General features: G+C 42.0%; 1 long non-coding RNA gene across 1 annotated transcript in view; it reads right to left on the reverse strand.

Moving 5' to 3' along the window:
• Window positions 1–27,463, reverse strand: part of LOC147575663 (uncharacterized) — a 72,617-nt gene that overhangs the window by 20,722 nt on the left and 24,432 nt on the right. Inside the window, exon 2 of the long non-coding RNA XR_015242764.1 lies at window positions 26,503–26,729. This is a non-coding gene — a long non-coding RNA (uncharacterized LOC147575663). The remainder of the gene's footprint in view (window positions 1–26,502; window positions 26,730–27,463) is intronic.

The raw sequence follows: 27,463 nt of genomic DNA on the forward strand, positions 1-27,463 counted from the left end.
TTGTGATTCATTGCCATTTTCCTTCAGTTCTTAATGAAATTCTAAGCCATTTATCAATAACTCCCCATTTCCTGAACTGCACATGTTTTTAACCTATTTTACCTGATCCCAAATCCCAGCAAAGTACATGCTATCAAAGACTGCACTACTGGGACTTAAATCCCATCAATGGATGACCCTGCCACCCTGACCTAAGAGCTATAGAATAAGTTCCTTACTTAGAATGGGGCAGAGGTAGTGGGCATTATGGCAAGGCTTTATTTTGATATGTTTCATTAATTATCTCTTTAATCTTTTTTCTTAGCACCTTTCACAAATGCTTATTTTGTTTGTTGTTTTTTTGTTTGTTTGTTTATTATTTTAGAGATAGCATGTGAGTGGGAGGAGAGAAACAGAGAGGGAAAGAGAGACAATCCCAGACAGGCTCCATGGAGCCTGACACAGGGCTCCATATCATGACCCTGGGATCGCGATCTGAGCCAAAATCAAGAGTCGGCGGCTCAACTGACTGAGCCACCCAGGAGCCCCACAAATGATCTTTTAATAGCAATATGTGAAGCCCAACTGAGTTCGGCTCTAGCCTATAAAAACGCCTTCGTGTCTTTGGTGCCTTGTAAGTAACACAGAAATAGCCCAGCTAACCTCCCTGACTCTGGCCAATTAGCGTTTCAGCAGAGAAGTGTTTCTACATAAGGCAAGGGTTCCCTGTGCCTTCCAGGCTGCTATGGGGAAGTAATAAAGTGGTAAATTATGGCTGGGTGGAGAGCTAGCCTTTGGTCCTTGATCCTGCTTCTCTGACAATAGCCAATAGGCTTCTACTTGCCATGGATTGAACTTACCTTGATTCCTTTTTCCCCCAAACGGCTGCAGTTGCAAGTTATTGCTTGTCAGAACTTACTTCTCTCATACCTGTTCAAACATCTATCTGTGAGCAAGAAAAAGCTGATGGAAGGAAAAGGATATTTTGCTGTCCTCAGATTATAGGCCATTTAAAGAACTGAATTCATACTGACACCAGGATGGAATGAAGGATATTTTTCCCTGCGATTATGTCAGAACTATACAGTGAAACAGAATGCGGATTGTGGTTGTAAATATATATGCTCCGTGTTCTTCAAAAAGTTATTTGCCTCTTTTGGAACTTCCAAGTCCATTAAAGTGTGGCTCCTTGCAGTTACTGGATTGCAATTACCCTTCAAAAGATATGCGTGTTTTACATGGCAGTAAAAATTCTCAGAGCGAGTCAGTGAGTTCATGAGCATCTCAGCTAGTGGATTTGCACCTCTGATCCTGGCCACTCGGCTGCCCAAAAGTCCAGAGACCACCAGACCCGTGCCCACTTAGAGCCTCTTCCATTGAGTTGCTTACCTGTGGGTCTTGACTTTCCAATTCACATTTTAAATTGAAATGTTATAAGCTAAGCTGGTTCACTCCCATCTCTTCTATTGTTCTCTAATTATGAGTTGGGTCCAAGATGGACTTGAAATCTTGTGCCAATCCTGAAGTTATTCCAAACTGCTAATTTCGGGGATGAGTCTTAGAAATTCTGGCACACAGTAGGCACTCGATAAATGTTTGGGGGGGGGGTGCTTGGGTGGCTCTGTAGGTTGAGTGTTCGACTCTTGATTTCAGCTCAGGTCATGATCCCAGAGTTGGGGGATTGAGCCCCATGTTGGGCTCCATGATGAACATAGAGCCTGCTTGAGATTCTCTTTCTCTCCCTCTACCCCTCTCCCCTGCTTGTGCTTTCTAAAAAAAAAAACCAAAAAACAAAAAGAAAGAAAGAAAAAAGAAAATTTTAACTAAATAAAGATAAAAATAAATAAACAAATGTTTATGGACTCCTGGTACATACACATGGTATTTTGTTGTTGTTGTTGAGAAAATTTCTATTTTCAACAGACAGTAGAGGCAAGATGTTCCTGGCACAAGACACACTGACTCAGGTGACTTTGATAACAGGGAGCACTAAATAGAATTCCTGGAAAGGATGAGTTCTTCCAGCTTCTTTATTATCATAGCATCTCCCACTCTTCATTAATTTCCTCAAAGATCCACAGATATTAGAATAAACATGCTGGGGCCCAACAGTTACCCAGTCCATGAGGATATAGAATTCAGTAGTCCATCTAAAACTTCTCACTATCTGAGCTAGAGCCTTTATAACACACCCTCTTATATGGACTTGGGTACTAACAGGATAGCTTGGCCCTAAGGGTTTTCCTTTAACAAAATGAAAGAGAAAGGGAAAGGGAGAGAAAAGAGAGAGAAGGCCCTTTAATCGCCAAACTCACCATTTTCATATGAACATATAGAGCAAAAAGATACAATGCTAAAATTGAACTTTAAAAATTCCATCCTAGTGCAAGCCTGTATCTGGAACTCACAACTTACTCAATATCGGTTATCGTCCAGGAGCAAAACTGTAAAATGTAAAGAAAGTGGCCAAGCCTTTAACTGGAATTCAATCCTTACTCAACACCCCAAAATGCAAACTAGAGTCAAACCCTACAAACATAATGAATGAGGAAAGACCTGCATTTTAAATTTTTTTTTTTTTAACGTTTACTTATTTTTGAGACAGAGAGAGAGAGACAGAGCATGAACGGGGGAGGGGCAGAGAGAGAGGGAGACACAGAATCGGAAGCAGGCTCCAGGCTCTGAGCCATCAGCCCAGAGCCCCACGCAGGGCTCGAACTCACGGACCGCGAGATCGCGAGATCGTGACCTGAGCTGAAGTCGGATGCCCAACCGACTGAGCCACCCAGGCGCCCCAAGACCTTCATTTTAAATACATAACTTTAGTAAGCACCAGAGTGTGCATAAAATAAAGTAACTTGAAAGATACAAATATTCAGAGGGGCGCCTGGGTGGCGCAGTCAGTTAAGCGTCCGACTTCAGCCAGGTCACGATCTCGCGGTCCGTGAGTTCGAGCCCCGCATCGGGCTCTGGGCTGATGGCTCAGAGCCTGGAGCCTGTTTCCGATTCTGTGTCTCCCTCTCTCTCTGCCCCTCCCCCGTTCATGCTCTGTCTCTCTCTGTCCCAAAAATAAATAAACGTTTGAAAAAAAAAAAAATTAAAAAAAAAAAAATTCAGAAAAGTGTTTACTTGAACATCAAATGTCAATAAATGTCACAGAAATCAAGTAGAAAGCAGGACATCAGTCACTCTATTCAGACATTACATCAAAATACTTATTATGGGGCGCCTGGGTGGCGCAGTCGGTTAAGCGTCCGACTTTAGCCAGGTCACGATCTCGCGGTCCGTGAGTTCGAGCCCCGCGTCGGGCTCTGGGCAGATGGCTCAGAGCCTGGAGCCTGTTTCCGATTCTGTGTCTCCCTCTCTCTCTGCCCCTCCCCCGTTCATGCTCCGTCTCTCTCTGTCCCAAAAAATAAATAAAAACGTTGAAAAAAAATTAAAAAAAAAAAATACTTATTATAAGGGATAATGCAACATTAAACACTTAGAAAATGTATATGCTACTCTGCTTCAAAGGATTCAGTGGATGGGTTTTTGCATAGGTATAGTTAATTTCAATGTGTGCTTTCTTTCTTTTTTTTTTTTTTTTTACATTGACCCTATTTGAAGTTTATGACTAGCAAATGTAAATGTATTTCTACTGTCAAATCACTTCAGAAAATTCGTTGATTCCCAATGGGTGTCGAAGCCATGTGGCTCATTGTTGCTGCATCAAAGATATGAGATGCCTTTCTTCATTGTGTGGGATTCATGTGCATCTAGTTTTTCAGGGAAGATGGTGGACAATAGAATATACAATATGTGAAGAAAACCTAAAATGGAGATGCTGTTTGCGGTTATAACATTGATGGGAGTTAATGTGAAATAGGTGTTGAGAACATCATTCTCCTCCATTTATTAAAACTAAAAAACTTCCTGAATATTGTATATCAAAGGCTTTACCAGCTGGTGTTTAAGGAAAAAGGGTGGCTGTCCAGTAAAATACTGATATATCTTCATAATAGCAATAGTTAGAAAAATGAGTTGATGTGGTTGAAATGAAGAAGTCTTCATAGTTAACAGAAAGAGAAGAGCTAACTCTTCCCCAAAACGGCAGACAATTGTACATCCACATTTCTTTAGAATTACCTGGGGCCTGAAATTTATGAGAATAACTACCCCCACGTCATGATATCAGCACACGAATACTTTTTTAATTCTTGTATCCTGCATTTTGAAGAAGGATTATGGAATGGATTTGAAATGCATTGCTTAGTCTATGTGGGAACTTAATATATTTTAATTAATAAGGCATAATGGTTTTAAAAAATATAATAATAATAAATAAATAAAATAAAAATTCCATCCTAGGAGTGGTCTTTTTTTAATTTTTTAAGTCTTTTTTCATGAGCCGAAATCTTCCTATCTCATTTTGGTGAAAGAGATGAGAAAGACTGATGAAAGCACCTTTCTTGCCAAAGTCCTCTCTGTCAGTTCAGAGCAAGGAGAATTAAAATACCAAACAAATTCATCCATCATGACGTACTTCTTGTCTCCTTTTCATCTTTCTTCTACTTCCTAGATTACTAATTTCTCAGTCACCTTGTTTTCACTCCCGCTCTGATGGGGAGCATATTTATAATACTTAATACTTGCAATATCTACAGATACTGGTCCCATCGTACTTAGCATCTGCCATATGTACAGGATCTCAAAAAGTTTCAAGGTATTAATTAGGTGTCTCACGCGATTTCAGAAATAGAACAGGTAAGGAAAGTGAGTTTTAGAAAACCAAAGGATAACTGTCGTCTCTAGTAAAAACTGGAGGATTTCATCAGGACATTGGGGCTGCCTATCACATTTAACCATTGGCTGCTTGACCATTGGCAAGGGGATCAGTCAGGGTAAGTTAAGTTATACTGTGATAACAAACACCCCCGAAATCTCAGTGGTTTATGACTAAGATTATTCTCCACTTACACCACATGTCCATCACAGGGTGGTTGTGGCTTTGTGCCATGCCATGCTTACTCTTAGATGGAGGTTGATGGAGCAGTTTCTATCTTGGATCTGCCATTTTTGTGACAGAGGGGAAAGAGCATGTGGAAAATAACATGCTGGCTCTCAGAGATTTTCTCCAGATGTGGCCCACATCATTTCCACTCACAGACCGTTGGCCAGAGCAAGTTCAACGGCTCTGTCAATGGGGCAGGGACAAATAATCCTTTCACAAGGAGGGGTGGCAAGGATTCTGCAGGTTATACACTTGTCCCAGGGAGAGAGGTCTGTTTATTCACTTGTGAAAAAGTTACCTCCCAGATAAAGCTTATAATGTAATACTTCTGACCACTTGGCAATAAAGTAGGGTAGTATTACACGTATTGTACATACCTGCCCTCTGTAAGTACCATATATGCAATGGTTCCTCATAAAAGCAACAGGCAAAGTTAGGAACGGCTTCTTGTTCAGGTCATGGTTGGTCCAGTGTTTCTAGAAGATGCTTACCAGCAACCACCAGTGTTCTTTCCACCTCAAAATTCTATGATACTCTAACACAGAGGGGGTCCACAAAGGCTGAGAATTCTATGAAAACACTCCAGCCAGGGTTTTCTTTAAAATGTATATGCTTCATAATTATACTTAAAATTATATTTAAAATACTTAAAAGCTGAGTCTTCAAGCCTGTCACAGAAATCTTTGCCACTAGGGTTACTTTACCTACGGGGAAATCTTACCACCTCACTCAGTCTTGGCTTGTGCAGGGAAAATCCATGGGTTTCTGGTTTCCATTCAAGTTGTGCTGAGAGATTCACATTATTTATTTGGTTATATTAAAATGGGAGGCTAAGTTTTATAGACACAATTCTTTAAAAAAAACTCTGTGGCACAGGGGCGCCTGGGTGGCGCAGTCGGTTAAGCGTCCGACTTCAGCCAGGTCACGATCTCGCGGTCCGTGAGTTCGAGCCCCGCGTCAGGCTCTGGGCTGATGGCTCAGAGCCTGGAGCCTGTTTCCGATTCTGTGTCTCCCTCTCTCTCTGCCCCTCCCCCGTTCATGCTCTGTCTCTCTCTGTCCCAAAAATAAATAAACGTTGAAAAAAAAAAAATTAAAAAAAAAAAAAAACTCTGTGGCACCTGGGTGGCTCAGTGGGTGAAGTGTGTAACTCTTGACCTCAGGAATGTGGGTTCTGGCCCCACAATGGGCATACAGATTACTTAAAACAAAACAAAAAACAAAAAATAAACTGAAAAAAGAAATCCAAAAACAGATGTTGGGAGAAGGAAAAGTGTCTAAAAGTTACTAGTAAGTGATTTAGATTTTACAGGTGCGGTATGCCTTTTCTGAAATCCTTAGAACCAAATATATTTCAGAATTCCTGATTTTCAGGTTTCAGGAAGGTAATACAGTACATGTGCCATATATTATTTAACAACTCATATATGAAACATTCCAGCATCAAAAATGTATCAAGTATAAATGCACACAAGTATAAAAAATAAAGACAATAAATAACTTTACATGTGTTTGGGTCTGATTTTTTTGTTGTTGTTGTCCAAATGAGTTTGCTGCAAGCTTATAATAAAATATTGGATTTTCAGAGCTTTGAGAATTTGGGAATCGTGGATGAGAGCCTGTGAACTCGTATTTTATTTAGCATTTAAAATAGTCGTATTTAGTGATCTGTAGCATATATTAAGTGAAGAAAAGCAAGCTGGAGAAAAGCGTGTATTGTATGCTATCTTTATCTTATGGGGGAGAGAATAAATGTTTGTTTATATTTTTAAAATTTGCTTATACAAAAAAAAAAAAAAGAAGAAGAAAGAAAGAAAGGAAAAGAGGAGAAGAAGCAAGAAAAGATAAACCAAAAACTAAAACAGTGAAAGTGATGTGGAAAACAAAGGCAAAGAAATGTAGGGGAAAAGTTAAATTTTCTTCTAACTTGCAGCCCCCTGACAAGTCTCTGTGATAGGCAGAGTGACCTTCCTCCAGGAACTCAGCTGCCTCCACGTGAATACTTTGCTAGAGGCAAAAGGCAACCTTAGGTGGACATTAGCCTGACCTCCAGGATTCTGTAAGTCTTCTTTAACATATAAAAAATCCCTTTGGAAACTCTCTTTATCTCTACCCCCCAAGGTATATGTTAGCAACCATCCTCCAAACATATGGCCCACTGACACACATCTGACGGGTCTCATGACTAATGCTTTTTTTTCACTAGACAGTAGTAAATGACCTTATCTTAACAACAGCTAGCCCCTCAAGGTCCTGGATGCCTTGCTTCCAAATTCCTTGGAGATTTACTGCTATCCCTAAGCCCATCCCAAATGAAAAGTATATAATCAATTGCTGTCACAATCCCAGTGCAGCTCCTTCTGCCCAAGGGTCCTGTCCCCATGCTTTAATAAAAACACCTTTTTGCACTGAAAACATCTCAAGAACTCTTTCTTGACCATTCGCTCCCGGCCCACATCACATCACATCTAAGAAGAAAAAATGATAGGGAAAAACAGTACTTAAAAGATACTTAATAAACATGCCAACCAATTATTTATACATGTATTTCCTTGTTCTATCCATTGATAAAGGCAATGACCAACTCAGAAGTGACAACCCCTGGAAAGCAGTAAGATTACAGTTTCTAAATATAGCCTCCCATTAAAAGGAACAGGGCTTTTTGGGGTATGGTTGATTCCAGGTGTGAGGTAGGAAATGTATAACAGATACCTGGAACTCTTCTCATTTTTGAAGACAGGAAGCCCTCTGGTGTTCTGTCAAAATGAGTTAGGAGCGAACGTGAAGAAGCTTCCAGTGGCCCAACCTGGGACAATTTCAGCATCAGTAAGAATAACTACAGTGGATTGAAACTGATCATGTATGTTTAAATGTACGAAACAAACTCACCGGTCACTTTCAGAGGATGCTAATGACACATCATTTTTGAAAACAGGTAAACAAAGGGGAAAGAATCAAGCATTTAATCTACCTTTCCTATGGGATCCATCTCTGGGTTTCGGAATAGTTGATGAGAAGACATATCTCTTTACAGAAAAAAATTATCATGCTAGTAAATAAAGAAGGAACGGTAGGATTAGAATATCCCTCTTTTGCAATTCGTAATTAAATAATTAATCTAGACATTGGTCATTGATGGCTGCTCGCATAACAAAAACAGATCATTGGATACCATGTTCTTTGTAATGGAAGTCACAAAAAATAGAATTTGAATCTGATCAAGCCTTCAGATTTTATTACCAATTTATAGCAAATACGGAGGACAGAGAAAGATATAAAATTACAACATGGGGGTGTAGTAGACAAAAATTTTATGTATTAAGCATGTCTTTTATTCCAATATTTTGATATCTGGCATCTTACTGACCATGGGAGACTGTCCCTGAGCTAACCAATTCCTAGAAATAGTAAACAACTCGCCTGCAAGCATGCCTTTCATATGCAAAGTAACCAATACAGAGCCACCCCACCCCCATTTTCACTGGGCTTTCACACTTCAGGTAACATCCCCTTGTCCTAGTCCCACCAAAGAAGTATAGATAGCCCGCCAAACCTCAACAAGAATAAAATCTACATTTTAATTTAATTTAATTTAATTTAATTTAATTTTATATAATTTATTGTCATGTGAGCTAACATACAGTGTATACAGCATGCTCTTGGCTTTGGGGGTAGATTCCCATGGTTCTTCGCTTACATACAACACGCAGTGCTCACCCCAACAAGTGCCCTCCTCAATGCCCATCACCCATTTTCCCCTCTCCCAAAACACCTTGACTGTAGGGAAACCTCTACAGGACAAATGACAAATTACAAGGAAGAAAAGAATGGGGGGGGGGAGGGAAGGAAGGAAAAAAGAGAAAAGAAAAAGAGAAATAGTAAGGAAGTAAACTAAGAGGGAGACAGAACCTTTAGTTAAATGAGCCATAAGGGAATACGTCAACCAATTGCAAAGTATGGACCATAATTTTACTCCAAATTTGAACCAACTCTTAAAAAACATTATGAGACTAAAAAGAGAGGGGGAAACAAACCATAAGAGACTATAGGGAACAAACTGAAGGTTACTGGGGGGGAGTTGGGTGGGGCATGGCCTAGATGGGTGATGCGTATGCAGGAGGGCACTTGTGATGAGCACTGGGTACTCACTGGCTGATGAATCACTGAATTCTACTCCTGAAACCAATATTGCACTGTATGTTAACTAACTAGGATTTAAAAAAAAAACAACATTAAAAAAAAAACCATTATGAGACTAATGGAGAAATGTGAACACTGATTGAGTAGCAGACATTTGATATTATGAAATTACTGATCACAGTTTTAGGGGTGATTATAGAATTGTTACAGTTTTAAAGATTTTACTTATTGTTTTAAGCAAACACTTTGCCCAACTTGGGCCTCAAATTTATGGCTCTGATATCAAGAGTCATATGCTCTACCGACTGAGCCAGGCAGGTGCCCCTGTTGTTAGAGTTTTCAAAAGAGACTTTATCTTCTGGAAGTTCATACTGAAATATTTATGGATTAAATGACAAAAGACCTGTGATTTACTTTACAACAATCTGGAGGAGGAGGTGTTGGGTAAAAGAAGAAGAAAGTAAGATTGGCTTAAAGTAATAGGTGTTGAAGCAGGGTTATGTGCACATGAGGGGTTATGATGTATACTATTCTGTTAATGTAATCCTCAAATTTTTTCATCACAAAAAATAAAAATCTTTTGAAGAAACTTCAATGGCCCACATTTTTAGAAAAGAAAAATGGATTCAGAATGACTAAATACCTTGCCCAACTGCTCTTACATGGTGGGGCCAGAATCCAAATCCAGGTACGTCTAACCACCCAAATTCTTTGCCCTCCCAAGTCAAAAGAGAGGCTACCTCTGGAGGCTGTCCCTCCAGCTCATCTGTAAAGGAGAGGATGGGGTTCTTTCTTCACCCCTAAGGCACCAGCCAGGAGCAAGAGGGACTACTGTGCTTGTGGTGGTAACAGCCTTAGCACTGTGGCCACCTGCTGGGATCCTATTACTTGGTTTCTCTGGGTTGTACCCCAGCCCTCACCTCCAAATCCCACGCCCCCTGCAACAGAGACCTCCTTGACTTTTTTTTGGATTCCCCTTTCAACGGCCCATAGTGCCCTGCAGAAAGTTTACCAGAATGGACACACAGAGTGAAGTTAAGCATGCAGAAACGTATTCTCAAGCTATTTTCAAAGATGTCTTCCTTCCAGTAATTTTTAGTGAAATACAATCTTTCACTTTCAGCTTATGAACCACATGAAACAACCTCACCATTTCTGAAGCCTGCATTTTGGGCTCCCAATGCCAAGTCTTGACTTGACCCCTTTCCTCATACATCAGACTTCACTCTAAATTACTTCTGGTTGCTTGCAAAAATCAAATCCAAAACTAATAATTGTCAAAACAGACAAACAAAAACCCCCACAATGTCTCCCTCATATTCAGGGCTAGGGACTGCACTAAATGCATTAAGATTATTATCTTCTTCAATCTTCAAAATAGTCCTTCAAAGGATGAAGATATGCCAGCACTGAGGAGGTTCAAAGATAAAGAGCTGGGGATGGGATTACCTTGGTCCCAAGGTTAGAATTAACCTCTGCCTTGACAAAGGATTTGGCAATGCGGACACCAACAGGAGTCTTTAAATATCACTTTGTCCCGTCATCTGTGAGACTTGAGATCGTCCTCAAACAAAAAGAGCCTGTGAATATCAGCAATCTGCACTCTCCAGTCTCCTACCAACAATGACCATCAAACAGCAACCCGATAATTCTCTTCTTTTTCTGAATTCGATATTCTTCACTGAGGATTGCATGGGATTTGTTTTAGCATCTCACAAGATATAAAACTATTGGATAAGCCACCGTATTCAGAGCTCACAGCCCTTTACTGAATTTGCTCTTCCCGCTTCTGTATGGAAGGGAATTGAGAGGACATACAAATGAAACCAACACGACTTCTTTTTCTTCCCCCCTCCCAATTCTTCTTGACACCCCCCACTCCGCTTCCCAAGCCAGGTCCACCTCAGGGTGCCACTATTTTTCTTCACTCAAACATCAAATTCCTACCTGAGCACACAAACTGTAAACATCTCAACCCGCCACAGGGCAGAGTGAGTGCTGTTTTCCCCTACAAGAGTTTCACCTTACACAGACTAAATTTAGAAAGTTATCAACACCTTGAAAGGGTTAGGGAGTTCTCAGATTCAATTTCCTCATTACAGGCTTTAAACTGGTTCCTAGTTCTGGTGCATTAAATCCTGGGCCTGGAGAAAAATATCTGCCTCCCCTGCAAGTTTGAGAAAGAAATGGGGGTTGGGGCTGTACATCCCTGCTTTTCCCCTGCCTCTTAGCCAACAAGACAGACACTATGATCTTCAGTAATTTGATCCTTCCAGCTAAGCAATTTTCATTCCTCATCAGACGTCAGACAGTACCAGGTGTCACATTCACAAGATCTTAACCATCTACCACTTATAATCCTCACTTCGAAATTAAACGCATGAGCAAATCTTCAAAAATATTTGACAAGTAACGTATTTTTCTTTATTTGACGTCCAAGTGCTATTCTAAAGAATTCACTTCATAAAATTGTTATTCCTTTCTGAGTGTGGTCCCTATTCCTCTTAGAGGTTTGTTCCTCTCACCTGTAAATTCCACCATTCCTCCCTTCATCCTTTAAATCTGTTCCATCTTTCTGGATTAACTCCATCCCACCCTGCCATTCTTGGGTCTAAGGACCTTTAAGCACAAATACACCAGATAGCCTCAATCACTTAGTGTTTTTCTGCAAGTTGCTTTTGGATACATTTGTTGCTTCCCTTCCTATTTAGTCTTGTTAACTAGATTGGAAACTCTCCAGGGGCAGGATTTGTTTTGTCTATTACTTTATCCTCTAGTGCAGGGCTTGGCTCTCGATAAATGCATAGTGACCAGTTAAACTCACGGCAATTAATTATTTGGGCAAGTCTCAAATGTATCAAGATGATGGTTTAATAATAATCACCTGCAGTAATGACAACGCTAAAAATCACATTTAAGTCCTCGTCTCTGCTGGCTAACTGCTTCCAGACAATACTTATGAATTTTGCATAAGATTGCTGTCATCTTGACATTACTGTTTCGTGAGATTTATAATCTTGCAAACCATTTGTCACTGAAACAATGTGGAAGATAAAAGTAATTTCAGTAATACGTTGAAAATGTTCTGCTGCTGAAATGTTAGTACAAACATCCTATCGAATGAGGGGAGACATGTTTTAGAAATATTCCTGGCCGGCAACAAGATTAGATATAGAAAGTAGCATCATCGGGCCCTGGGCAAGGATGTACCTAACTTGCAATGAGCCACGTTTCTTGGGCCCCAACTGAAGACTGGTTGGGGCCCAAAGGGGACAGAGGCCATCTACCTCTCCCTCCCGTTCTCTGCGGGACTGGGTTCATGGCTGGTTACCAGACAAGAATAACTCTTCCTCAACCACACCTCTGTCAAAATAGATATATTAATTTTCAGGACTTAGGAATTCAGGGTGGTGAAGGGGTGCATAGCACTGGTGTAAGTGTCCCACGGCCGCAGAAATGTGACCTATTTATTCATGCATGCATTCAACAAACATTCATTACCTCCCACATGCCAGGCACACGTCACACCCCTCGGTATCTGACAGTCTAGTGGTGGAGACAGGCATGGATACATCGGTGTCACGGAACACGTGCCATGACCCAGGGGTGACACAAAGGCACCTCCTGCCTGAGCCCAGGCAACAACACCCCCTAATCAGGCTTAGAAGCTCCCAAAATGCTTTAGCATGAAGCATTTGTTTCCCACATAAAGTGGAGATTTATCTCCGCCTCCCAAACAACTGGGGATAAAATCCTGTAAATTAATATTGCCTTCAGTGTATTCCAAGGACCACTTGCAGGATGATAATGGCTGTTGCCCCGAAGAAAGAGGAAAAAAAAGTCAGGGGGAGGGTAATTGCTGGTCCCTGAAGTCTAGAAACCACTTATTTAATTAATGCAGGATTTCTTAAATCCCTTAAAATGTTCACGTGCATTATGAATCACCAGGAGAGGACGTAGGGTCTAGTCCTTCCCAGAGTTAGCTAACTGAAGATTTCTTTTTCCTACAGTCACTCTTCTCATTGAACACGCTCTGAGAACACATTCTGGAGCTTTCCTGGGACGGCTCATTCCTCTCTGTACCCTCTTCCAGGTTGAAGACATCAGGGTTACTCTACACATGGTTCAGAGCGGATAATCAAAATATGCTGATCTTATTGGGAAAATATTAAGGTCCTACAGAAAGGTATAATTTCAAAGACCAAGAACTGATAGATGATGCATTTTCATTTTTATTTTCCTTAAGTGTTCATTTATGTTCGAGACAGACAGAGGGGGACGGAGACAGAGAGAAAGAGAGTGTGAGTGGGGGAGGGGGACAGAGGATCTGAAGGGGGCTCTGCAGAGAGACCCATGTGGGGCTTGAACTCACCAACCGCGAGACCATGACGAGAGTCGAAGTCGAATGCTCAACTGACTGAGCCACTCATGCACCCCTAGATCATGGATTTTTAAAAAATGATTTCTTGTGTCATGCCTGGGTGGCTCAGTCACTTAAGGATGTGACACTTGGTTTCGGCTCAGATCATGATGTCATGGTTCTCGAGATCGACCCCAAGTCGGGCTCTGCACTGAGAGCACGGAGCCTGCTTGGGATTCTCTCTCTCTCTCTCTCTCTCTCTCTCTCTCTCTCTCTCCCTCTCTCTGCCCCTCCCCCACCCACATGCACGCTCCCTCTCTCCAAATAAATAAATAAACTTTAAAAAGAAATGATTTCTTCCTAGTTTAAATATGTGTAACCAAACTCTTTTTCCCAGCTCCTAGGACTAGACTCTGTCTACTGCCCTTAGGGTGCCCTACTTTAGGTTTACAAATTGGAACACACACAAGCTTGGTTTCCTGTTTCTCCAGCAGGATTTGGAAAATATGTTGATGCAGCTTAAAAAGCACACGCCATAACTCAGAAGCTGAGGTCGACTAGCTTTAGGTAGATTAAAATATTGTTTGCAAGAACTTAAGGCTATAGATGTGGGTTCTCACTGGCTACATCCTAGAATCACCTGGGGAGCTTAAAAACACACACCCACGTCCAGACCTACCCCAGAATGAATTGAATCAGGTTCCCTGGAAGTGAGGCCTGAGAATTTTTATTTTTAAAAACTCCCTGGGTGTCTCTAGTGCACAGCCAGGATTGAGACGCACCGCCCTAAAAAGCCCAGCTGTGAGTCACAACAGCTGGCTGTCACCCGGCCTCATTTTCAGGACTTGCTAGTTCTTTAGGGGACATGCAGGGAGTTAACAGGAGTCAGCTCAGGCTCCCATAGCAAAGTTGCACAGGGTTGGCGGCCTAAGCCACACAGACTTAACTTTCTCACAGCTGTGAGGCAACAAGTCTGGGATGAAGGCGTGGGCAGGGTTAGTGTCCTCTGAGGCCTCTCTCCGTGGCTGGCAGACTGCCGCCTCCCCACCGAGTCCTCACGTGGTCCCTCTGCGTGTGCATGCCTGCTTCTCTGTGTCTCGATTTCCACCAGAAGGACTGGATTGGGGCCTCACCTTATGCCCATTTTAAGTTAATCACCTCTTTAAAGGTCCTATCTCTAAATACAGTTACACCCTGAGGTACCAGAGCTTAGAATTTCAACACGGGAAATACAACACCACCCATATAACAGGTGTGAGAGGAGACTCCCAAAGTCTCCGAGAAACACTGCAAATTGCCGTAGCCACAAAACTGACACTTTGTCTTGTTTCCGTCGTAATTAAACGCATGACGTAACATAGGAAAAAGGAAGACTGTTGCCCTTACGGCCCCCAAGATGATAAAAACTTGAACATGTCCTATAAAACTTAATTTTCTTTAAAGAAAAGGGGGCAGAGGGGAAGTTTTATCTTTGACTTTTGTAGTAGTAGCATTTATAGGTGTAACATAAACTTTGTGAATATGATGATCATGTGAAACATTGTTCTTTTCCCCTCATGAACAGATAATAACAAAAATGAGTATAAATAAGTACAATAAACATAAATGTAACATTCACATAAACCAATTGTCTAAGTTTGATCATCTTGTTAATCTTCGCGGCATTTTCCGACCAAGCACCTGTCGTGGTTTTTATCTGGCAGACCAATCCTTTCGAAGTCTGACACCCTTGCATTTTGAAAATGAAGAAAAAGCATGGTTTTCTTTTCCAAATGCTTTTGTGTCGGAGACTTTTTGCAGTTCTGGAGGTTCCAGTGATATTTACCTGAGGAAGGGGCCTCCCTTGCCAGAGCCGCCAAAACCTTACCTAAGAACGCGTGTATCTCAAGCGCTGTGTGAACCAACACATGCCTTTTTTTTGGTTCGCAGAATGAATCTCATGCAGCAAGAGAGCTTTACTGCCACTGCCTTTTGGTTTGTCTCCTTTCTAACTGGGGTTTTCTGGCTGTTTCTATTTGTGTTTCTGAATCAACTCTGGTCCCAGTTGTGGTTTGAGCATGGGCAAGAATTTATACCCTATCGATGACTGAAGGGGAGGCAATCTAGGCTTCTGGTGATCTCTGTCAGGTGGCAAATAACAGAGGCCTGGGTTTACCTATCTTTTTTATCTGTCTTTTGTTTGTTTGACCTGGGGATGCGAATATCTTCTACTTTTGAAATGTGAATACAAAAATCCTATAAAATGAGGAGAGACGTGCTGTAGAAATAGTTTAGACTATGGACTGATTGGATATAGAAAGAAGTGTCCTCAGGGCCTGGGCGAGGATGTACCTAATGCAATGAGCCGGGTTTCTTGAGCCCCAACTGAAGGTTGACTGGGGCCCAAAGGGGACAAAGGCCTATCTACCTCTCCCTGTCATTCTCTGCGGGGAGCAGGCCTCTGGCTAGTCATTAGCCAGCAATTTCCCCTTCAGTGAGATCCTATCATTCAAGAAACTTTCTGTGCCAACTGGAAAAGCAAACAACCTTTTGAGATATATAGTGTCTGGACTTATGAGCTGTTGTGTTCTTTTCTTTTTTTTTTTTTTCTCCAGCTGAGGTTATAAAACTGAAGCCACTAAATTCTTTCTTTCTTTCTTTCTTTCTTTCTTTCTTTCTTTCTTTCTTTCTTCTTTCTTTCTTTCTTTCTCTTTCTTTCTTTCTTTTCCTTCCTTCCTTCCTTCCTTCCTTCCTTCCTTCCTTCCTTCCTTCCTTCCTTCCTTCCTTCCTTCCTTCCTTCCTTTCTTTCTCTTTCTTTTTTAAATAAGCTCTACACCCAACATGGGGCTTGAACTCACGGCCCTGAGATCAAAAGTGGCATACTTGGGGCACCTGGGTGGCTCAGTTGATTAGGCGTCTGACTTCGGCTCAGGTCATGATCTCACAATTCAGGACTTTGGGCCCTGCATGGGGTTCTGTGCGGACAGCTCAGAGCCTGGACCCTGCTTTGGATTCTGTGTCTCCCTCCCTCTCTCCCCTCTCCCCCTTTCTCTCTCTCTCTCTCTCTCAAATAAATAAATATTAAAAAAAAAAAAAAAAGTGGCACACTCTACTGACTGAACCAGCCAGGTGCCTGCCCCCACTAGTACTTTTTGTATGTTAAAAAAAGTTGTTCTCTCCATGCAAAAGGAAGGTAATTGTTTTGTTTAGCATGTTCTATATTTGCGGCTGCCCCCTCCCTTCCTGTCCCAAGTTTCATCTCCTTTTCCTCCACCCTCCCCACCCAAAACACATGCGGAGGTTAATTGGTGAATAAAGATCTTTCATTTTGTGCACATTCCGTGGATAAACTAGTCAGAGCAAAGAGAGAAAATAATTACCAAATTACATTGTAAAGTTACTTGTATTTATCAAAGCATTTGTCTTGATTGGCATATAGAAATGCCCTTTGAAATTTAAAATAATAATTTTAAAGGTTTAAAATAAATTTAAAAGTAATTCCAGAAATGAGGAAAATCAAATTTTGATGTTTTCGAACAGACTTTTTTTTTGAGACAGAGAGAGAAAGAGAGTGAGTGTGCATGAGCAGGGGAAAAGCAGAGGGAGACAGAGACACAGACAGAATTGGAAGCAGGCTCCAGGCTCTGAGCTCGAACCCACAAACTGTGAGATCATGACCTGAGCCGAAGTCAGACGCTTAACCAACTGAGCCACCCTGGCGCACCTTAATGTTTTCAATGTGATGGTTCTTTAAGGAAAAAACTTCAAGTTTGATGAATCTATACCTGAGAGGAATGAAAAAGTTTAACTCTCAGATAAATTAATGGCCTTGGTTATGGTTTACAAGATAAAAAGCAAAGAAATGCTAAGGGATTTCAACAAAATTTGAAGAATTTTCAATACTTAGTCTCTAAATATAAGTGTTTATAAAGTATAAATCTATGGAAAAGTCTAAGAAATAGTCTTATTCAGGGTGAGAATTTTTATTCAAAGCAATTATATTTCTTCCTGATTTTATCACAATACAAAAACCAATATTCTAGTTTATACAAAACTTATTTATAAAAATTTAAAGCTACTATAGATATTTCATACATTGTGCGTGTATGTGTGTGTATAATCCCTACTTTTTAAAGTTTTTATTTATTTATTTTGAGAGAGAGTGCATGTGTGAGTGGGGGAGGGGAAGAGAGAGAAGGGGAGAGAGAATCCCAAGCAGGCTCTGAGCTGACAGCACGGAACCTGATTCGGAGCTTGAAATCAAGAAACTGCCAGATCAAGACCCGAGCTAAAATCAAGACTTGGATGCTTAACCCACTCACCCACCCAGGTGCCCCGAAATCCCTACTTTTTAAAGTGAAGTGACGGGGCGCCTGGGTGGCTCAGTCGATTAAGCGTCCAACTTCGGCTCGGGTCATGATCTCGCGGTCCGTGAATTCGAGCTCCGCATCGGGCTCTGTGCTGACCGCTCAGACCCTGGAACCTGTTTCAGATTCTGTGTCTCCCTCTCTCTCTGACCCTCCCCCGTTCATGCTCTGTCTCACTCTGTCTCAAAAATAAATAAACGTTAAAAAAAAATAAAAAAAAAATAAAGTGAAGTGAAATTCATGTAACATAAAACTAACCATTTTGAAGCGTATAAGTCAGGGGCGTTTAGTACAACCACCAACCTCTACCTAATTTCAAGAGAGATGGTGTTTGCATCACCCAAAAAGCAGACTTCATCCCATTAAGAAGTCACTCCCGATTCCTCCCCGTCCCTAAGCCCCTGGAAACCACCAATATGCTTTCTGTATCTATGGATTTAATTGTTCTGGGTATTTCATACAAATGAAGTCATACAATATTTGACTTTTTGTGTCTGGCTTATTTCATTTAGCATAATGTCTTGAGGTTCATCCATGACGTAGCACTTATCAAAAATGTGTTCATGTCTACAGCCAAATAATATTCTGTTGTATGTATATATCACTTACTTTATCCACTTTTCCATGATGGACACTTGTGTTGTTTCTACATTTTGGCTATTGTAAATATTACTCCTGTCAATATGTATGTACAGGCATTTGTTTCGATACCTGTTTTTAGTTCTTTTGTGTGTATACCCAGGAATGGAATTGCTGGGTCATATGGTAATTCTATGTTTAACTTGCTTGGGAACTATCAAGCTGTTTTCCACAGTGGCTGCACCATTTTACATCCTCACCAATTAACTTTAAGACTTTGAACTAATAGTAAATCAAGGTATTAGTACATATGTTGCACACCAGAAAATACTAGTTTTACTATACTCACGGCATCAATGAGCAGGTTAAAATGGATGTATAAATTGATTAGTTTAAGAATCTTTTTATGGGTGCCTGGCTGGCTTAGTCGGTAGAGCACGTGATTCTTGTTCTCACGGTTTAAGTTTGAGCTCCACACTTAAAAAGAAAGTCTTTGAAAAAAAAAAAAGAATCATTTTAAAGATGCATTTGATTGCAGAGAGATATATACGCAAGATGATGGATGTATTCTATTTGTTTTGTTTTAAATAAAATTGTCTGGTTGTGCCAGAACATGAAAGAAGGTAATAGAAGGCAATTTGAGGCTATGTTGCAAATATAGAAAAAAAGAAAAGAGAATTTAAGAGCCTGGGCTTATATGCCTGCATATAGTGAATGTGAAATGAACAAAGAAATATGTTAAAAATTTTTGCAAAAATGGCTCTGTGATAATTGATTTATTCATAAGGTGGAAAGAGGCTTGTGCCTCCTTTACCACGAACTGCTACATGGAAGGTAATCAGAAAGAGCAAAGTAAGAATTTGGCTCTCTCTCTCTCTCTGTTAAAATCGTGAATTGATCTTCGGGTAGCTAGAATGCTCCTAAAAAAGCAAAGAAAGCAAACAAGAAGAGTTCAAGGTATTCTGTGCCCAGACATCAGCGGTTCTCTCTCTTACTAAAATGCTCTGTAAACTGGTTGTTTTTGCCACACTTTTAAATCTATTTTAACAAAATGTCCTTAGTTTTGAAATAGAGTGTCAAATAATCATTTTTACGTATTGCTGTGCTTCCTTTAAATATTACCTGAAAACATGTCTTGTCCTCAGGGCGTCTATGACTAATGCTCTTTTCATGTTTCCTTTAACTGTTTTTGACACTGCTTTTCCCAAATCTGAGACCCCAAATCAGAACTCCAAAACTGTAAAGATTTCTATTATACTTATGTTATCTTTGGAGCTTCCCAGATGTCCACTGGGTACCACAAAGAGTTGATCTCTCACCTTTTTTAAGAAGGAGATAGTACTGGGTGGCTCAGTCAGTTAAGCGTCTGAGACTTGGACCCAGGTCACGACCTCACGGTTTGTGAGTTGAAGCCCCACAATGGACTCTCTGCTGTGAGCACAGAGACCCACTTCCGCTTTGGATCCTCGATCTCCCTCCCTCTGCCCCTCCCCGTCTTTCTCTGCCCCTCCCCCATGCACTCTCCCTCTTTCTCTCAAAAAATAAATGTTGAAAAAAAAGAGGGAGATAGAAGAAATAATCCGGTAATCTCTAGTTTTAATACACTCAACACTATGATGTCCACAATATGAATAAGCAGCAAGTCAAAAAGCTAAACCCCTCCGTATTAATTATATATAAATAGAAGGTATGAATCGAAATGTTTCAGTAATTATGCAATTTATGTCAGAAACATCCTTATGTACACACACAAATATGGGCACAAAAACAATACACGGGTTAACTTTTAAGAGACATCTTGATATTCTACATAAACGTTCTTTGTTATACAAACAATTTTCTCCATAAATACTTGTCAACTGATGAGAGAATACACTTTATGGGATAAACTAAAGACGCCAGAGATTTGACAATGTCCTTACTGTTTGTAATGTTTTCTTATCCTCAGCATAAGGATCAACTAAATCCTCATTAAACTGAACGTTTACTGCACCTCAATAGAGTTCTGTTTCTTTGCATTCTGAAATATCATACGGTCATAATAAATTAACTAGCGCCTTAGGGTCTTACCATCCACGGAGCGTTTTCTGCTTTTCCCTTCCACTCGCCTAAAAGTTGCCGCTACAAGAGCAGGTCAGAAATGGAGTCTTCTGAAAGAAATATCAAACGAGCTTCAGGAAAGCCCTGAACAGGTCCTGGAGACAGTTGAAACTAGGAAGGATGAGACCCCCAGACACAGGCTCCCTTTTATAAGATGACCCCTTCACCACTCTCTGTGAGACTGTCAGGAGACCGAATCAGGACTGCCAGAACATTCCCTTCCAAAAGCAAAGGACTTCATGCAAATAATCTGTTTAGTCTGAGATCAACAAAACACACCGTAATTCCCTGGAACTAAATGAACAGAATGAGGTGATTTAACGGCGGCCGGTCTTCCGTTTTACATGTACACATGAGGAAAAACTCTTTCCTTTATTCTTACTTCAGCCCTGATCCTCATGAACAGGTTACACTTGTTACAAACTGGTCTCAAATCTTTTACAAATGGCAACTGGTGCCCGCTGAACCCTCAGGATTCAGGATGGGAGGAGGAAATGGTATGAGAGAGCTTAATGCAGTAAATCAATAAATCATGAGGGAAAACTTAAGAATGACAATTCTGTAAAAGTAAGAAGACAAAGCAATAGCAACAGTGGTTAAATAAATATTATTCAAAGTGCCCTCACGAAGTTCCTTCTCTCTCTGTAACCATGGCAGTCTTTTACACAGGTTTAATAACGATGTGTTCTTTTTCCATTGGGGATACAATTGGATAGATCAAATCAAATCTATACTACGATCATGCCAGAAATCTCATCTAATTAAGTAGGATAAGCCCAAGGAGTGCCCTGGACATATGGAACAAGGCTTTCAGTGTCCTCCCACAAACCTGTTCTGCAGCCTGCTCTGTGGCTTACAGAGCCCCTGCCTCAAAGGCAGGCCAGGAACACTGACAAACAAGGGGATTTGGAGAGAAAAGAAGAGACCCAGATACACCGTGAGGAATGATTTTATGTGTCACTTCTCTGGGTCACAGGTGCCCAGATATTCGGTAAACATCATTTCTGGATACATATGGGAGGGTGTTCCCAGATGAGATTACCGAGTAAAGCAGATTGTTCTCCCCCACGTGGGTTGGCCTCATCCCCGCTGAGGGCCTGAATAGAACAAAAAGACAGAGGAAGGGACAAATCCCCCCTCTCTGCCTGACTGCTTAGGCTGTGACACCAGTCTTTTGCCCTCACGTTGGGACTTACACCATCAGAACCTCCTGGTTCTCGGACCTTGGGAATCAGGCACCATCTGCTTTCCCGGGTCTCCAGCTTGCGGAGAGCAGATTATGGGCCTTCCCGGCATCCATTATCATGTGAGCCAATTCCTTATAATAAATCTATATATGTATGTATGTATGTATGTATGTATGTATATATGTATGCTTGTTTGTATCTATCTATCTATCTATCTATCTATCTATCTATCTCCTGTTGGTTCTGTTTCTCTGGAGAACCTTGACTAACACATACATCCAGAAGTTAAAGGTACCGTGGGCAAAGCCTGGTAGAAGTGAATTTGATGGTTCTTGGCTCCTGATCTCAGTGGACAAACTGACAAGAAAAATAAAGTATTTCTGAGACAGGAGCATCTGGCTGGCTCAGTGGGTACAGCAGGCAACTCTTGACCTTGGGGTTGTAAGTTCGAGCCCCACATTAGGTGTAGACATTACTTAAAAGTAAAAATCTTTAAAAAAATACTTCTAAGACATAAAACTTATACCGCTCGGGGCTTTATAAGGCCTCCAGAGAGAAATAATTCTTAAACTTTAATATCATGTGGCTCTGGTTCTTTTAATGTACAGAGGGTCTTTGTGTATTAAACATTCATTACTCCTATGAAAATAAAGTCATCGAATTAAAGAAAACATATTAATGATACTGAATCAGAAAATCATGAAGCGTCATAGGTGGTCAAATCTGCACCTTTGGGGCAGGAACTTGAACGAACAAAGGAGGGACTCCAGGGCAAACCTGGTATTTTTCTCTGCTCCATTCTGGTCAAGGATATGACATACCACGGTCAGGAAACAGAAAAAAAAGAAAGAAAGAAAGAATTTTCACCCTGAGATAAAGCAAAAATAATAGTGCCACTCTGTCTATGTCTGGTCCGCGAGATAATAAAGACTGGAGCAGTTCCTAACAAAGCTGAATTCCCTAAACAAGATGAAGCTTTGTGCCTGACTTTCACGATGCCAATGCATGAGGATATGACAGGCGTGTGAAAAAGTTACTTTTTTCCCACCATGGAGAAAGGAATAGAAGTTTGCCCAATTTGTGAGCCTGTGGTTTTCCTCTTTTATTTGGTTTTCTACCTGGTGGGGGGGGGGGAGGCGCTCAGTCTTTTTGAAGTCTGCTTCCCTTCACCTCTTTCCAATGTAACTGTTTCTCATTTCTGCTTTCTAAATGTTTTTATCTGTTGGCTTACCAACACCTGAAGAAGATCACCACATTTCAGTAGCCCGGCACTCCCCTAGGTGAACGTTCCTCTCTCATTTGGGGCATTTTTTCACGAGGCACCATGGCTGTCTGCATCAGGATAGGGGGGCTGCCCAGAGGCAGCGAAGCCACGGGCTTGAGTGGCCACCTCAGCTGAGGGCTAGTTATCTATGTGGGGCCGTGGCCTGTAGGGCAAGGGCTATGTGAAAGAAGAGATGTTTACTTTACAGTTGCCAAATTAAGGGGACCCTCTGAGCAGCGTGCTTAGGGACATGGCACTTCTCAACGTGCAGCATCTGTGAACTTGGCTCTGGGCGTCTATTCATCTCACTCCATTTCCATAAACTCCTGTCCCAGTTGCATTCAGGAAGCACAGCCCCTGGTCCCCTGGAACGTGCTAAAGCAGAAAAGGAGAAAACCGCACTGCTATTCTTGGTCAGCTTAATGGTGAGAAGCTTCAGATTCTCTAGAAAACGAGAGAGATTCAATTGTGTGAGGTCACCAGGTCACGATGTCCCCGGGAACACTGCTATTCAGAGCGAAACATCCTTCTCAGAGGGGTCCTTAAAGTTTAATAACATCAGTCAGGTGCATCAAGACCCTGTGAGCACACGATCCCAGAAAGAGCCTCTGTCTGCTGTTACGGAGGAGCTCCTGCTTCCCCGGGGGGCCGTTTTAGATCATCAAAGGTGACATTGAACGCTGTCTCCTAAGTTTCAATCGCAGCCTTAACCACCCTGTGATTTAGCCAATGGCAGTTCTGTGACTCTTTGTGAACAAAAGGCCACCTTCCCGAGGCTGGAGGAAATGTGTATACCCCGCAAGAAGAAGCAGAGAAGCACACAGAGTAAAAAAAAAAAAAAATACGCACCATAAACAGTGTTTGTTTAGTTGCTGTGGCACGACACCGGACTGTGTTCCAGCTATTTTTATGCAGAACATTTTAGCTGAAAGAATTTACACACGGCATCTGCCCTCTTGACACATCGCAGCAACCTCGGTCAAAGTGGAATAAGCACCAAAGCGCGGCAGAACCTCCCTCAGGGATGAATCTCAGATAACGGGGAGGGACAAAGGCAGACACAATGAGCATCGACTGCCAAGATTCCGTTTACATAAAGCCCGAGAAGAGCAGAACGAATCTCTGATGGTAGAAATCACGAGTGACGTTACTGACCTGGAGCACCCAGGTGAAAAAAAATGGTGGTTGTTCACAGGGGTATTTGCATATGCAAAAATTCATCCAGTTTTACTGCATGTGACTTTACTGGATGTTATGGTCTGAATGTGCCCCCCTCCCCATTCGTATGTTGAAGTCCTAACCCCCAGGTATGATGGCGTTAGGAGGTGGGGCTTTCGGAAGGTGGTTAGGATAGGATGAGGTCCTGAGGGTGGAGCCCTCACAAAGGGGATCAGTCCCCTTATAAAAGGGACCCCACAGAACTCACCAGCCCTTCCAGCATGTAAGGATACAGAGAGAAGGCTCTGGCTATGAACCTAAAAGAGGGCCTTCACCAGAACACAACCACGCTTGCGCCCTGATCTTAGACTTCCAAGCCTCCAGAAGTGTCGGCCGTAAAGTTCCGTTCTTTATAAGCCACCCAATCCATGGTATTTTGTTGTACTGGACTCAACGGTCTAATACAACAATTATAGGCAGGGCAAACATGTTGTGTAGAATTTACACCTCAATTTCTGCAGGTTTTGTTTTTTTTTTTTTTTTTTTTTATTTATTTAAAAAAAATTTTTTTTTTCCAACGTTTTTTATTTATTTTTGGGACAGAGAGAAACAGAGCATGAACGGGGGAGGGGCAGAGAGAGAGGGAGACACAGCATCGGAAACAGGCTCCAGGCTCCGAGCCATCAGCCCAGAGCCTGACGCGGGGCTCGAACTCACGGACCGCGAGATCGTGACCTGGCTGAAGTTGGATGCTTAACCGACTGCGCCACCCAGGCGCCCCAATTTCTGCAGGTTTTAAAAGACTTACTGTCAACATACAGGAGCTCTCACGTTGGAGCCAAGAAGACCACTCTCCACCCACAAGGGCAAGTGTCAGACACCATTCTCCCCCCGCCCCCGCACCTCTCTGAAGTGGCCCAGTGTGGCCCAACATCACTTATTTCCCCTACAGGAGAGCGACTGTCCCACTGGACCACATAGAAATGCGGGCGTAGAGGCAGGGTGCACACTTCTCTCCAAGCTCACCCAGCCGGAGACAGCAGCGCCACCGCCACTCAGATGATCAACGTGGTCTGCGTCTCCTTGCGGCCTTGGTCTCCCTGCGGCCTTGGTCTCCCTCACCGTTCCCACTTGGACACAAAGGCCCCCCGCCCGGTACAGGCCCAGCTGCAGACCACTCACTGTCGCCGACTCTGCCGCACCCCCCCAGGGCAAGCCCCACCCATTCTGTTGTCTGTTTTATTCAGTTCATTTTCCTTTCTTCTTCATAATATCCGTGTGCTAATTGGCGCCCGGTTCATGAGTCACTGAGCGTGATGAGGCCTGAAGTGTAACAGGAATGCAAAACCCTTGAGCCAAATCATGACCAGCATCTGACCTCAGCTCTCCCCGCTTACCCCCCGCGTGCTGAGAGCTAACTGCTTCGCCCCATCTCTCCCACCCGCCCCGCCAGGGAGGTGACTCATGCTCTCCAATTTGATTTGTGTTTTCTGTTATTGGGTTTCAGTCTATGTAGACAGAACAGTGTGGGGATGCTGGCAGCCCATTAGGCATTGCCATTGGGAAGCTTAAGCAGGAAAGAGGTAAATTTGAAGATGTCCTTTGCCGAGCTTAGAATCTGCACAGGTATAATGGAGGATGAGCACTACTATAGATTTTCACCCTGGTGTGGTGACATTTTAAATGGGAGCAGAGGAGTTTTTGCCATTGGTTTCCTTCTACTGGCAAGATCCTTTGCAATGTCCCGGAGACCTGAGGGATATAATCGCCTGTGTTTTCTTTTTCCCTCTTACTACAGACCATTAGCAAAGACAGTCTCTGCATTTGCACTCCCAGCAGACCAGACAGTGTTCTCTGAAGCCTGATATGTGCCTTCAGAGTGCGGGCACTGGGCATGAGTTTCAAAATCATATTTCTCTCTCCAAATAATTGTTCATGTCTCTTCTCAGAGAATACAGAGAGACTTTTCTCTCGTGAAGCCCAGGTTTAAACTAAAATCCAAACATCAAGGAAATGCTACTAATTTTTTAACTACCTAAATAGAATAGCTTTCTGCATCCACTTTAATTCGCCCATAGGCTCCACAGGGTCAAGCACACTATTCTTTATAACCGCAAACGTGGTTGGCTTTTTTTTTTTTACAACATGATTGACATTATTTTAGTGCATCAGTCCTTTTGGCATCTTTGAAAACTGGAGCAAAATATATTCCCATCTCACAGGTAAAGAAAACAAAAGTCAAGGTCATTTAAGCAAATTCATGTCTGAGAAAGCATTTTAGAACCAAGAACTTGTATTTCCAATTCATGTCATCATTTCTTAAGTTTTAGCAAATTCTGTGGTTTCTTTATGCATTTTATCCATTTTTTCCCCATCAACATTTTAGGAGTGTCACTCACCATGCTTGTCAGAGGGGCAGTGATCCTCTTGGAAGCCCAGGGCTCCTGGGGGTGGGCCTCAAGATTCCTGAAGATAAACACCCTGCAACGGTTCAGGTTGACTGCTTCTATGGCGACCGGCCCCTGGCGTTCCAGAGACGGTGGTTCCATTGCATTCAGCAAAACCCTCAATGGTTCTGTGCTTTAGGTTCTCCTCAACGCCATAAGCCAATTCTTTCTGCATTTACCTACGATCCAAGAAAATGTAGGACTCATGACATTTACTGTCTCTGCTGTATATGGTTAAACATGGAAGACATGGGGCATTTGCTTGGACACACACAAATATTTACTTCAACTGGAGGATGGCTGCTGAGTTCCCCCAAACATTCTCTCATGGTGAAGCGCCAAAAAGGCTTGCAAATGTGACAGACATCCTCAATGACAGTAGTCTCAATGACTGTAGCCTCAATGACTGTAGTCTCATGACTGTAGTCTCAATGATAGTATCTCAATGGCTTCAAGCATGAGATACCCCCTCTCATAAAGGAGGAACTTACTCAACACTGCTTGGAGACGGCATTGTCTTGAACCCTCTTTCTCAAGCAGAGAAGGGCCCACACACTGAGATTCTGTGAAGAGAGAGACTGAAATTCTATCAGCTAGAAAGTAGGCCAGAGAACTAGTCTGATTCCCAAATCCTTTTTTAACTCGTCAGTTGGTTCCAAGACATTACCTACCGCCATTCCGATCACTAATCGGAGTGCTTTCTTCTATACAACAAATGAACTAAAACTCATGAGGTGGTTTCATTTCCTTTAAAGTCTGCTCATTAGGAAGAAGTACCAGCCCTGAAGCTTATTAAAATCAGAGTGTGGGCTGCTTATAACCTGGGGCTAAGTCAGTTCACTGTAAGAGAACTCAATCTGCATTTTCTCCCAGCCTCCCGGGATTCCCCTTATCTCCTCTGAGGAGCTTGAGC

This window comes from Puma concolor, chromosome D3 (genome assembly GCF_028749965.1).
Source record: "Puma concolor isolate L17-30 chromosome D3, mPumCon1.1.hap2, whole genome shotgun sequence".
In the NCBI taxonomy this organism is placed as follows: domain Eukaryota; kingdom Metazoa; phylum Chordata; class Mammalia; order Carnivora; family Felidae; genus Puma; species Puma concolor.